The sequence below is a fragment of the Macaca nemestrina genome, chromosome 11, assembly GCF_043159975.1.
Source record: "Macaca nemestrina isolate mMacNem1 chromosome 11, mMacNem.hap1, whole genome shotgun sequence".
Lineage (NCBI taxonomy): Eukaryota > Metazoa > Chordata > Mammalia > Primates > Cercopithecidae > Macaca > Macaca nemestrina.
The window spans coordinates 123483642-123497676 of record NC_092135.1 but is presented as its reverse complement, the minus strand read 5'-3'; the positions used below and the strand labels follow the sequence as shown (position 1 = coordinate 123497676).

Here is a 14035-nt window from a genome sequence, read left to right as displayed (position 1 = left end):
CTGTACTGCTAAGATGCACATAAGAAAAGCACACCCTGGTAGCCACTACCTGTTCTCCTGTGGGACAGAGTCATCCCAAACAAGCCAGCTGAACTGCCTGCAGCATTCTGAAACAACACCTTTCATCGTGACTCCTGACCCATGAGTGAGAAAAAATAGATGCATGTTATTGTATTTTGGTGTGATTTGTTAGACTGAATTATTGCAGCCTAACATCCCACCTCACTCCCCGCCGCAAGGATGCCTAATGACAATTTATTCTAGACAACTCTGGCAAACTGTACAGGATCAAGTAATTTTAGAGGTCAAATCTAGCCAGTACAAAATTCCCACTTTAAAGCTCCCTCTTCATTGGCAAAAATGTTATTCTGTTTCTACTGTCCAGCTTTTAATTTCACAAAACTTGCCTAGGGCCCTGAATCAGCAGGTAAAAGAAGTACTACACCATTTGTTTAAGAGATTGTCAGCACATAAATGTGCAGAGTGTTTGTATTTAGTTCCGTATTTCCACCTTCTTCTTTCTCTGTTTCCACCATTGGAGTCCTCATAGCCATGGTCTTTCTGATGCTGGCTGGTCCAGCTACTCATGTCTTAGTGGTGACTCCCTCATTCATGTTATTTTCTACTTTTACATTTTGATAAATAAGAGGGTCTTGGGTACTTAAATAGATTTATCCACAGATTCTAACATAGCTGAGAGTGTGGCAGCCTGGCCACTTGTCCAAAGTCCATCCCACAGCCTCTGCTGGTGGGGTTATTTCATCAGCTTCTTTGGGGAGAGAGAAAATATAACATACTCCCAAATTACATCCATGGTCTACCTTCAAGCCATGGTTCCTGTTGTCTTCCTGTACTGCTAAGATGCACATAAGAAAAGCACACCCTGGTAGCCACTGCCTGTTCTCCTGTGGGACAGAATCATCCCAAACAAGCCAGCTGAACTGCCTGCAGCATTCTGAAACAACATGGGAAACTAGGAATACCTCCAACTGAGAGAGGTCTTTGCCCTCTCCTGCCCAACCCTGCAACTTGGACACTGCTTTTTCCCTAATACAAGAGCAGAGCTTTCATGAGATTCTCAACCAAAACCTTCTGTCAGATTTCTCAGATTTACCCGAATTTATTTCTTGCCCTTTGCTATCACAGGCAAGAAATTTAAACAAGTAGGATTCCAGCTGGGTTAATGCAGGAGAGAGTAATTTACTCACTGCCAAAGCAAAGATCAAACAATCAAGTTTCTTTCTTTGCAGCTTGGTATGAATCCGGGGAGGGAGATAACAAGTATAAATTTCAGGATGTAGAAGAAAGGATTTATAGTTACCCATTAGAAAAGTTACTGTTTATGTTCTCAGCTGTTTTTGATGTCAGGTGGTCAAAGAAGTAGAGAAAACAGAAATCAATATCTTACATTTCAAGTTTTTGCGGTCATGTTTTGAAAATCACGTCAATGATGTAATTTTTCTTTTAAGCGAATGCATTAAAGAATATATTTGATTGATAATTTGGATTTGAATGGTGGGTTAGATTGTCTACAGAATGTAAGTTCCATGAGTACAGGGACTTCATTTTACTCACTGCAGGGAACAAGAGTGCCATGTGCTTAAAAAAAAAAAATAGTAGTTGAGTGAATTGGTATAAATAAGCCTGAAGAATTTTTCACTATACGACTTTGACTTTAAATTATCTGATAAATTTGGGATCAACTTGAAGAAGATAGGCTAGCTATTATGTTTCCTGCCCCCCACCACCCACGATTTCATTCTTTTTTAATCTATCCTACCGGTTCTTCTCTTTATTCAGGAAATGTCAAACATCGCACATACATAACCCTTTGCTATTCAAATCCTCTCATTATTTTCTTTAAGCCTAGGGCTAAGTATCATTAAAAATTAACATGTTCCTCATATTTAACAGTTTTTATTCACTAAAAGTAAATAGCCCACTTTCAGCAACAAAACCCACAGTGCACTTTTTTCTTAACCAAGAAAACACAGAACTAGTTTGAGTAGTTGTAGTCTTCATAAAACACACCACGCACACAAACACACATGTGCATGTGTAGATATATAAAAAATAATAAGTATTTTATATATATATATAAAATAGGGCACATATCCTTTGGGTATTGTTGCTCTGGAAAACCTTAAGTAATACATACTCTTAAGGCAGTTTTAATTGGTCAAATCTGCCTAAGCACAAACATTCAAACATGTCAGTGGACAGCAGGGCCTTTGGACATGTATTATCATCCCCACCACAGCAACATCATAAACATTCTGTGATCTGTGCTATTTGATGTGGTAGCCACTAGCCTGGTGTGGCTATTTTTATTTATATTAGAATTCATTAAAATTAATGAACAGTCTAAATTCAGTCCCTCAATCACACTAACCAAATTTAAGTGTTCAGCAGCCACATGTGGGCAGTGGCTACCACATTGGACAGCACAGATGTAAAACATTTCTTTAATGGAAGAATATTCTTTTGGATGGCACTGGCCTATACAATGCTAAGTTCTTATTCCACTGGCCCACAATTGCAGAGCCCTCTTGTATCCCTTTATTTCACTGGAAAGTTTCTAGCACAGTAGAAACAAATAGTGTATAGTCAAAATTATCCTTGAAAATGCATCAACGATATTGGTATTTTGCACATGAAACCTTGTACCTATATGTAAAAGTGTATAAGGTATGTATATTTGTATTTAGATACAAATATATGAAAATATATATATGTGCATATATAACATAGCATTTAACTATTTCATTTATTCTCTAATAATCCCTCCCTCTGACAGGTGAAGCATTCCTGAATTCACATCAGTATAAAAGTGAAACTCCTCTGCTTCTGTCTAGGTTTCAGGTGCACAAAGGCTCTCCTACATGGTCCTAGTATATTTCCAAATCTGGCTCTGGAAATTCAATACCTGGGTGTGCCCATTTCACTGCCGATAGTATGGCGGTATCAGGGACAGGAATTGGTTCATCAATTAACATTATTAGAATGACTACCTCTCCACTAGTAGTAAATGGGTGCCTTCCTCAACCTGCAAGGACTAGTATGTGAGAAGTAGGGAGGAATTTGGGTAGGAGATCAATGTGGGGGAGTCATTATTGGGTTAGGCAAGATCAAAGATAGGCCTTGAAGAGAACATATAACACAGTCAGGTGAAGAGGAACATGTAAGATACTTCAATAAGAACTACTGAAATGATCTGCAGCACAAAGGTGAAAGCTGGCACAGCCACTCATGATAAAGAGAAGACCAGACCTGTCCAATTTCATATCTGGCCATTACCAACTATACCTCTTATGCTTCAGTCACATCTGAACTATCTCTTATTCCTCAACATACTATTTTTATGTTCTCTCTCTGACTCCCAATCTTTTGCACCTGCTGTCTCTAGAACACCCTGAAAATCTTTCTTCACCAAGGAAATTCTTAGCTCCTGTCATCTCCCTGTCATCTACACCTCTACAGACCTTTGTCTGTCCCTTCTGGGCAGTCACACACCGATTCCTCCACACGCTAACAGTACATTGTTTATCTGCTTGTGTGTCTGTCTTCTCACTAAATTCTGAACTGCAGGGGGCATGTCCCTGTCTCATTAAACCTTGTGTTCTCAAGGCCAAAACAATGCTAGGGACACAGTATGTGCTTACCTGCCTTAAGAAGAATCGATGGATGACGGATGGATAAGAAAGAGTGGCTCAATAGCTCCAGCCAGTTATTATTGAAGTCTGCATGGATTAGTGAAAGCACTACTATGGATATTAGAAAACTCTCAAATCTGTCAATATTTCTGAATTACTCAGAATATTTTGTTTTCAAGTAACAAAAATCCAACTCAAAGTGGTATAATCAATGGAAGAAAATCTTTGCTGTAGTTAATAAGCCTCAGCACAGCTGGATCTAGGACAGTAGCGTCAGGTGTCAATCACTTTCCAGCTCTCAGCAGTGCTCTCTTATCTGTTGGATTTGTGTTGGACAGTCCTTGCAATGTAATGATCTGGCAGCTCCACGATGACAAGTCATTGTCCCACCCACCTTCCTAGAAAGAGATCCCCCATTTCTCTACTGTGCTAGGAGAATTCCAGGTGAGCCTATCTTTGTACCACTGTAGACGTCTCTGGAGGATGTGATGTGGAGTGCAGAGGAGGTGATACTGTGGTTGTCCAGACTTAGGTCACATGATGATTCCTGGAGCCAAGACTGGCATTAGCCTTGCTGTATCCACAGTGACTGAGAAGTAAGCAGTGGTATTCCAAAGGAAACCTGAGGTATTCTTATTAAAGAGGGAGGCTGTACACTGGGCAGACCAAAACAAATGTGTCCCCTATGGTTCCTTTTCAGTGTAATTATCTTCCTACTATAATATGAAAAACCCAGTTCATTATGTGTCTTTATTTTCTCTGTGGTAGAAACTATTACACCAACGCTTTTCTTATTACTATCTCCAAACCTGAAAGTGGCTATTTCAAACAACAGAGGGAAAACAAATATTACATGTTGACTTGTTCTTTGAATCTCCTACTGGTCATCATCAGGTATTATAATCAACCTCTTCCCAACTCTAATCTGCTATTGCTAGCTATTAGCCAAGTGATTCAGATTCAGATTGGTTCACTTGTTTGTTTTCTCAGTGGCAGAAGAATGTGCCAATCAAACTTTTTTTTCTCTCTTTTTTCTGATAATGCTCATAGGATTCCATCTAAACTGGTGTTCCTTCACTGCAGGAGGTGCTAAATGCTTTTAGGTGGTGTGGCGTTAAACAGCGTCAATCCACATGGTGAAAAGGTTAATCTTCCTTACATTCTCTAAAGCTCCTTCTAATTGTAGAGCCAAGAAAATCTGAGTTTGGATTCCAGTCTTTTAAAAAAATATTTGCTTTTTACTGCATAGAGTAAGCTTTACTCAGACTCTGTAGTGAGTGCCAGTACATGGATAAAAGTGCATAATATTTTCGGTTTTTTTTTTTAAATCTTCAGTTGTACCATTAACATCTATGTATCCCAAGCAATGGAAGTTTCCATTTAAAGCAGTGTGGAAAATACAACCTTATATATATTTACATAGGTAAAAGAAAGTAGTCAACCTTTGCTAAAATATTAAATACATAGACATACAGATGCTGTGCTATAATGCAAAAGTCGGCATAATTTCGAATGAGTATAACTTTGGCAGTGCTAGGAAGCTAAAATGTGTCCCTATTTAGTGCCTTCAATGGGCCACTTTTGTTTATACAAGTCGGGATTCAGTAATGAAAGTTTTCTTTTTAGGTTTCTAAGTTGTTAATGTGTTTAAATATACAGTCAATAAGAATGATTGTATAAAGTAATATTTTGGGGATGTGAATTTTAATACAAGATGTAGTTTTATTTAATTAGCAGACAAGTGGGGTCTTTGAGGGTAGCTGGTTTTGCATCAGTTACTGCAATGCAAGGAGGAAGCATCATGCCAAGGGTCCTTCATGTCAGGGCCATATGGAGAGTAATCACATTTTACTAGTTTCAAAATAACCACACAAGACAACCTCTGTGGTGCTGAAACAAGTGGCCCATGGAATTGTAGATTTGTTCTAAGTGGAGGTATTCAACCACAGCTGTCATCGATTAGCCACAGTTTAGCGGTAACAGATATCATCCTCTTCCAGTGCAGGAAACAAAGTGTTAACCTTAAGAAGTTACTTCAACCAACAGCAGAAGCAATCCTACCCGGGAACATCAGAATAGATAATGGCATATGAAGCACACGTTTTGGTGAGCCAAAAACAACAAAAAAAGAATTGAACAAATGATGAACCAATAGTTACATATTATGTTCCCTTGTAGTATTTCAGTAACATTTTTGTTCCACTAAGACTCTGGGGTAAGTGCAGTTCAATCCAAGAGCAAAAGTACCAGTGCCACAAACTGAGCCTATTCTTCCTTGAATGCTAGAACATGGCTATTAGCTTCAAATGGGACACAGAAAATGGGTTTCCTAACGAAAGTTTCCTTCACATTTACTCATGGTCATTAAAAAAGACATTTGTTTTCTTATTGCCCCTAATTTCCCTAGCAGGCTAAAGAAGTAAAAGTTAAAGACTAATAACAAAAATAACTTTAGTAATTGTTACATTGAAGTAAAGAAACAAGAGAGAGGAAATAAGGGAAAACAATATTTCCCCCAGTCTGAGGCATAGTTTAACAGCAAATACACTCTTTCAAACATTAGCTGAAACAGACAAATTATTTCCTACTGCATCATTCTAGATTTAACAGCATCTGTTTTAGCTTTAGGTGCAATATTTTGAAGTCCAAAAACTCAAGCAATTCTTGTGGAATTAATACATTTCAGCATTCAAAGTCTTTAAACACAAGTTGTTCAGTATAAAATTGCTTTTTAAAATAGTGCAAAACATAGGCTACATATTGAAGCTACATATTGAAAAGACAAGGTCTATGGTTTCCATTAAATATGTAAGATTATAATAGTAATTCTATAAACAATCATAACACTTGAATAAAAAGGCCTATATCTTATTTCCACTGGATTTTTTAGATTTAATATAAAATGAAAATAGCATTCTTAGTGTAAATTGATTAAGAGTACATCCTGTAAATCTGTGAGTTACAGCTGTGTCTCAGTGAAGGCCATATAAATTGAACTCTTTTTAAAAGGCATTCAAACATTGGCAAGTTAAATGTGCTCTGTGAAGGTAAATTAAAACTGAGGGAAAATGGATAAATAAAACAGATGTGAAAAAAGTCATGTATTAGGAAAAATACGACTCGGTTCTTTGCAAGGGAGAATACTACTAATATGCATACATATTGCAAATTGTCAAAAACAAACCTATGGTGGGTCCAATAAAATAAAAAAGATAAGAAATACCTACATACAAAATTTGGTTTAAAATAGAAAAAGAGTTTTTTGGGTTTTGTTTTGTTTTGTTTTGTTTTTTTGGTCACCAGCAAATAATGCTTTCTATGCTCTGTAAAATAGATTGGTGCCTGGAAAAAAATTACATTATCAAGGAACATTTTACTCAAGACTATTACAATAGGGGAGAGAAACTGAACTTGATTCCATTGAAACAAAGGCAAGAGAGTTTTTAAGCAGAGAGGTGAGCTGGTGAAATGGTGCTGAAAGATGGAAGACATTTGAGGGGAGGGTCTTGGTCACTGAGATTAGGCCCTCTGTTTTTGCTAAGGGCCTAAGTGAGGTCCCTAACCTCCTGTAAAAACTGGGAGACAGGAGCACTGCCTTCCTTGATGATTATCTTTCAAAGAGATGGTTCTCGGTTCCTTGAGAAAGACATTCCTGGTTTGTAAAACTGGCAAGAGTCTGGGAGAAGGTTCATATTTCAAAGAGGCAAAGTGTGCAATTGCAAGTTTTCTTTTTTCTTTTTTTTGAGACAGAGTCTCGCTCTGTCGCCCAGGCTGGAGTGCAGTGGCCGGATCTCAGCTCACTGCAAACTCCGCCTCCCGGGTTTACGCCATTCTCCTGCCTCAGCCTCCTGTGTAGCTGGGACTACAGGCGCCCGCCACCGCGCCCGGCTAGTTTTTTGTATTTTTTAGTAGAGACGGGGGTTTCACCATGTTAGCCAGGATGGTCTCGATCTCCTGACCTCGTGATCCGCCCGTCTCGGCCTCCCAAAGTGCAGGGATTACAGGCTTGAGCCACCGCGCCCGGCCTGCAAGTTTTCTAAAGTAAACCCTCTTAAGAAAAGGGAAGTTAAGGGTCTAAGGACCAGAAGAAATCTGTCTCAAGTTTAGCCAAGTTGAGGGGAATGCTAAGGCCCTCCTGGTCAACACACACACACACATATATAAGTATACAAATAAAAGGATGATGCAGCCTACATAAATACATTTTCTTCCAGAATTTTTTTGATAAATGTTCAAATATTGTTGATAAAAATTCAATACCCATTCCTGATTTAATAAACAAAACCGAACAAAAAAACCACTGAATAGTAGAATTCTTCTTTTACGTTTTAAAATATCTATCTTAAATCAATAATCAACATTCTTTAATAGTGCAACTAGAAATATTTCCAATAAAATCAGGAGCAAGATAATGATATCCACCATCACCACTATTTACCTTTTCCTTATAGTTCCAGATCAGTGGTTCTAAAGCGGTGATCCGTGAACCAGGCATACCAGCATCCTCTGGGAATTATTAGAAATGCAAATTCTTGAGCCCCACCTGATTCCTATTGAATTGTAAACTCCAGAAAGTAGCACAGAGCAGCAATCAAAGTTTTAACAAGTCTGGCAGGTGACTCTAATGCATACTGAAGTTAGTTCTGGGCAATATTCCATACCATGTTCCAGGCAATATTCAATAGGCAAAATTTTTCTGCAAAGGACAAAATAGTAAATATTTTATGCTCTGTATCCTTGTTGTCTCTGCTACAACTCTGCCAATATGATGCTAACAGACAATTTTCAAAGAATGGGTGTGGTTTTGTTCCAATAATACTTTATTTTAAAAAACAGATTGAGTAAAATGGTCAATAAGCACATAAAAAGATGTTCAATGTCATTAATTATTAGGGAAATGCAAATGACAACTATGAGATACCACCCACACCCATTACAATGCAATGGCTACTACCAAAAAAAACCAAAAACCAAAAAACAAAAAAACAACAACAACAACAAAAAACAAAACAAAACAAAACAAGCCAGAAAATAAGTGTTGGTGAGGATGTGGAGTTATTGGAACTCTTGTGCACTGTTGATGGTAATGTCACATGGTACAGCCACTGTGAAAAACAGTATGGAGGTTCCTCAAAACGTTAAAACTAGAATTATCATATGATCCAGTAATTCTGGGTATATACCCCAAATAATTAAAAGCAGGGTCTTGAAGAAGCACTTTTGTACAACCATGTTCACAACAATTACTTACAATTACTAAGACATGGTAGTAACCAAAATGTCCAATGCAGATGAGTAGATAAGTAAAATGTATTATTCAGTCTTAAAAAAGAAGGAAATTCTGACATATGCTGCAACATGGATGAACATTGAGGACATTACACTCTGAAGTAAGTTACAGTCACAAAAAGACAAATACCGTGTGATTCCATTTATATGAGGAATTTGACTTATATGATGATTTTGAGTACTCTAAGTAGTCAAAATCATATTACTTAGAGTACTCAAAATCATGGAGATATAAAGTAAAACAATGATTTCCAGGGGTTTAGGGGGAAGGGAGAATAGAGAGTTTTGAATGGGTGCAGTTTCAGCTTGGAAAGTTAAAAAGTTCTGGAGATGGATAGTGGTGATGGTTGCGTTACAATGTGAATGTACCAAATGCCACAGAACTGTAAAAGTTAAGAGATTTAAGATGGTAAAATTTATGTTTATATATATATATATCATATATATATATATAATTATTTTTTAATCCAGAAAAAAAACTCACTAAATATATTTAATACCATTAAACTGTGCACTTAAAAATGGTTAAGATGGTAAATTTTATGTCATGTTTATTTTTATGTGTACTACAATCTTAAACAATGAAAAAACATACTGATGACTGAATTTAGTCCTCCAGCAGTAGCCTGCCAACATTTTTTCTACATGCCAGAATATAGAGGACACAAGACAAGAAGCCTAGAAAGAAATACAATCATTAGAACATAGAAGTAATTTTTTTTCATTATTTCTGGCTGACATAACACTATCTTCTAACAAACTATACATTTGATTTACTTACTGGTTTATTATCAGAATCTCTCAACAAGAGGGTAAGCTCTGTAGTTACTGAGGTTTGTATGTGCCATGTTCATTGATGGAGAGCTGGCTTACAGAGCAGTGCCTAGCACACAGTAGGAATTCCATTGATATTTGTTGACTAAAGGAAGGAATACTTATTGCTCTCAAATTAATTCCTAGAGTCAGTGTAATCCCCAGGTGGAAATGGTTTGAAATTTAACAAAGCAAACTTGAGATTCATCTACATGAGTGAAAACAGTTATTGGGGGAGGAGAAGCAGCAGGGGTGAGGGGGATGTAATATAACTTTGCTGATATTAAGCTGTAGTAACTGAAATTATCAAAATATTGACAAATTAGAAATCTAGCCAATGAATCCTGAATTTAATTAATATAAGATAAAGATGATATGGCAAATCTATGGGAAAATAAATTGGATATATGGTATTATTAAAAGAATGACGATCATTAAAAAGTCAGGAAACAACAGGTGCTGGAGAGGATGTGGAGAAATAGAAACAGTTTTACACTGTTGGTGGGACTGTAAACTAGTTCAACCATTGTGGAAGACAGTGTGGTGATTCCTCAAGGATCTAGAACTAGAAATACCATTTGACCCAGTCATCCCATTACTTGGTATATACTCAAGGATTATAAATCATGCTGCTATGAAGACACATGCACACTTTTGTTTATTGCGGCACTATTCACAATAGCAACGACTTGGAACCAACCCAAATGTCCATCAATGACAGACTGGATTAAGAAAATGTGGCACATATATACCATGGAATACAATGCAGCCATAAAAAAGGATGAGCTCATGTTCTTTGTAGGGACATGGATGCAACTGGAAACCATCATTCTCAGCAAACTATCGCAAGAACAGAAAACCCAACACTGCATGTTCTCACTCATAGGTGGGAATTGAACAATGAGAACACTTGGGTCCAGGAAGGGGAACATCACACACAGGGGCCTGTTGTAGGGTGGGGGGAGGGGGGAGGGATAGCATTAGGAGATATACCTAATGTAAATGATGAGTTAATGGGTGCAGCACACCGACATGGCATATGTATACGTATGTAACAAACCTGCATGTTCTGCACATGTACCCTAGAATGTAAAGTATAATAATAAAAAAAAAGAACAACCAAAAGATTATTATATCAATTAAAAAGCAGGCAAAATAATTGAATGTCCTTGAAAAATGAAATAGCCATGTGGTGGTAGTATAGCCATGGGTAAAAACTTGGCTTTTTGATTTGGAAGCTCAAATTCAGATTCCACCGTTGACTTGTAGTTTGACCTTGGACAAGTTATTTGTCTTCTGAAAACCCTTGAGCCTTCTTTGCAAAATAGGACTTAGAATGTTTATATCAGAAATTGTTACAGTCAGTTAAGGAAGTAATATATGTAAAGAATATAGCATTTCATTTATCTCGTAGTAAATATTTAATAGGTGCTGATTTCTATGACATCAAAATTACATGCAAAAAAAAAATAGCCTGAATGTCCAAGAAAAAAGAATTGAGAATTGAATGATTTAATTATAACACTGCCTAAGAGATCATTATTCCAAAAATAAAATCATATATTTGAATTATATCGAAGGACATGCAAAAGTAATTAGACCAAAAAGGTAAATGATAGAGGAAAACAACACACAAATTGTATAAAGGGGATGGTAAATGTTTTAAAAGATAAGGACAGAAAGATAGATACATGGATAGAAGCATTGAAATGAATACTGGCCAAAAAGCACACCAAGCAATTCGTAGAAGTCCTGTCTGAGTGGCAGACTCATGAGTGATTTTCTAATATGAACATGTGTTACTTATTATTATTATTATTATTATTATTTTAGTTTTTGTAGAGACAGGGTCTTGTTATGTTGACCAAATTGGTTTCAAACTCCTGGCCTCAAGTGATCTTCCCAGTTTGGCCTCCCAAAGTTTTGAGAAAACAGGTGTAAGCCACCATGCCCAGCCTGTCATATTTTTAGTGACAGAATAAATAAAGTAAAGGAATTCTTAGAGATTAGAATAATTTCCTAATATAGATATATCTAGTATATGTATTTCAATGATCATTAATTCAAATTATTATACAGTTTTATAATGACATTTTAAGGAAACAGATTGACATGGAATTTTTTTCCTTGAGATTTGTGTTCATGGTGTCTAGAAAGCTCATGTTTTCTTTTTTTTGTTTGAGACAGAATTTCACTTTGTTGCCCAGGCTGGAGTGCAGTGGCGTGATCTCAGCTCACTGCAACCTCTGCCTCCTGGGTTCAAGCGATTATCCTGCCTCAGCCTCTCGAGTAGCTGGGATCACAAGCACATGCGTGCCACCACACCCAGCTAATTTTTGTATTTTTAGTGCAGACAGGATTTCACCATGCTGGCCAGGCTGGTCTTGAACTCCTGACCTCAACTGATCCACCCGCCTTGGCCTCCCAAAGTGCTGGGATTACAGGTGTGAGCCATTGCTCCCGGCCAAAGCTCATGTTTTTGTTTACTTTCTCTTAAATATTTCCAGATTGAAGAAGACAGAGCTCTAATTTAATATATTTCGGGAGGTGAGTGGAAGGAGGAGAAAGCTAATTCTGAAGGTTGTGAAGAAAGGCAAAACCGGCACGCTTAATATGTCCTTGGAGAATCAGTTTAACAAGCTAAATTGGTTTCTTAGAAGACTGGGATCATGTTATTTAATAAGAAAGTTCCTGTTTCCAGGATTCTATTCTCTTCTCATCTAAAAATATCCTGGAATGCGATAGTCTTAAAACCCCTTCAAAACTTGGCTTTCCTAACAGGCATTTCTAAATAAATTTAGTTGCTTTATTATAGAAGACTTGGTTAGGCTCTTATTTCACACATTATTTTAGACACTGACAATGAATCCAGAAATTCAAAACATCAGTAAATAATTCAAAATTACCCTTGAAAGGCTACAAAGGAAGAAATGTTTGTAGTGAAAATATTAAACTGGAATAGAACAGGTTGTATTTCTGGATTTGTCACCAGCGTCTGTGTCACCACACGCAATTCATTTTGATTCATTGGGGCTCAGCTCTCTGATCTGAAAAATGAGGAGGCTGGATGTGATGTTTCTGAAGAATCTTTTTAAATGTAAAGAGAAGCCCGTGAAATTTCAGTCTTGATATTCCCAGGATATATGAATTATATAGCCATGATGACATACATTAAAATCAGTACACTTTATCTTTTAGTGAGAAGAGATATAATAAGAATATTAAGTTCAATCCTTATATTCTTAATATAGGGCAGGTTATCAGTGCAGCAATTAGCGATGCAAACCTTTGAGTCCCAGTAAAATCAAACAGTAGATTTTCCTGTGTTATAGGAAAATGTCAACAACCAGAATGGCTATACGTTCAAAAAAAAAGTAATGAGCTTTAATTCATTGATTCCCCACTAAAGGTAGAATAAAAATCTACCAATATAGATCATCCCATAAGGAATCAGTCTTCAAGCCAGGACAGTTTTAGTCTTTGATGCTGTAGTGATAATAATTTCAATGTTTTTTTCCACTGTCTCTGTCTCTCTCACACATATCTCATGAAAAAAAAAAAAAAGAAAAAAGAAAAAAAAGTCTTAAAAAATATTTTAGTTCTGCCCAAATATTGATAAAACCTTTAATAAAATCTACTTGGAAACTGGAAAAATGGTTGATTCTGGCTTCCTTAAATATCTAAGTTCCAAAATCTCTGATAAAGCTCTATTGACAAGTTCCCAGACAAAATATAAAGTCTGGAAAGGCTAAATGTAAACGATAGCAAGTGTTCATATATTGTTCTTTTAATATTTAAAATCTTACCCTTAACACATTGCCTAAAAATTACGTTTACATAATGGCATCTTCTTCTGTACTGTGATCTCCAGGGTGCAAGTAGTCTATCTCAGTAGAAATCTCCAGAGCTTTGAATATGGTAAATGCTTAATACATGTCTGTGCAATTAACGTTGAATGAATGAAGACTCAAGACATACTAGTTTCGAATTTTTGGTTTTGCTTGTTTTCAAATTGTCTTCTCTCATGCTTTTGTATTTTGATAAATAAAGCCAGGTCATTATAATATCACAGAATAATTTGATAGTGAAATAATGTTCATGAAATACTTTATTATATAAATATCAATAGGTTGCTATTATATTTACCAATATAGCATAATATTAAAAGAAGGCCTCAAACTAAACAATGTATCTATCGTGTTGGTTCTATTGTCACCTGGAATTTCTTGGAATGTTGCAAAACGCATTATTCTTTCATAAAGACAAGACTGAAACAAAAA

The 14035-nt window shown here is 36.5% G+C and overlaps 1 long non-coding RNA gene across 6 annotated transcripts in view; it reads right to left on the bottom strand.

Annotated features, from left to right (window-relative positions):
* Positions 1–14035, bottom strand: part of LOC105481326 (uncharacterized) — a 430141-nt gene that overhangs the window by 23141 nt on the left and 392965 nt on the right. For 5 of the 6 annotated variants that reach the window (XR_011610083.1, XR_011610082.1, XR_011610084.1 and 2 more), the window contains one exon: positions 8092–8349. The exons of the other annotated variant lie outside the window; for it this stretch is intronic. This is a non-coding gene — a long non-coding RNA (uncharacterized lncRNA). The remainder of the gene's footprint in view (positions 1–8091; positions 8350–14035) is intronic. 6 annotated transcript variants of the gene reach the window in all.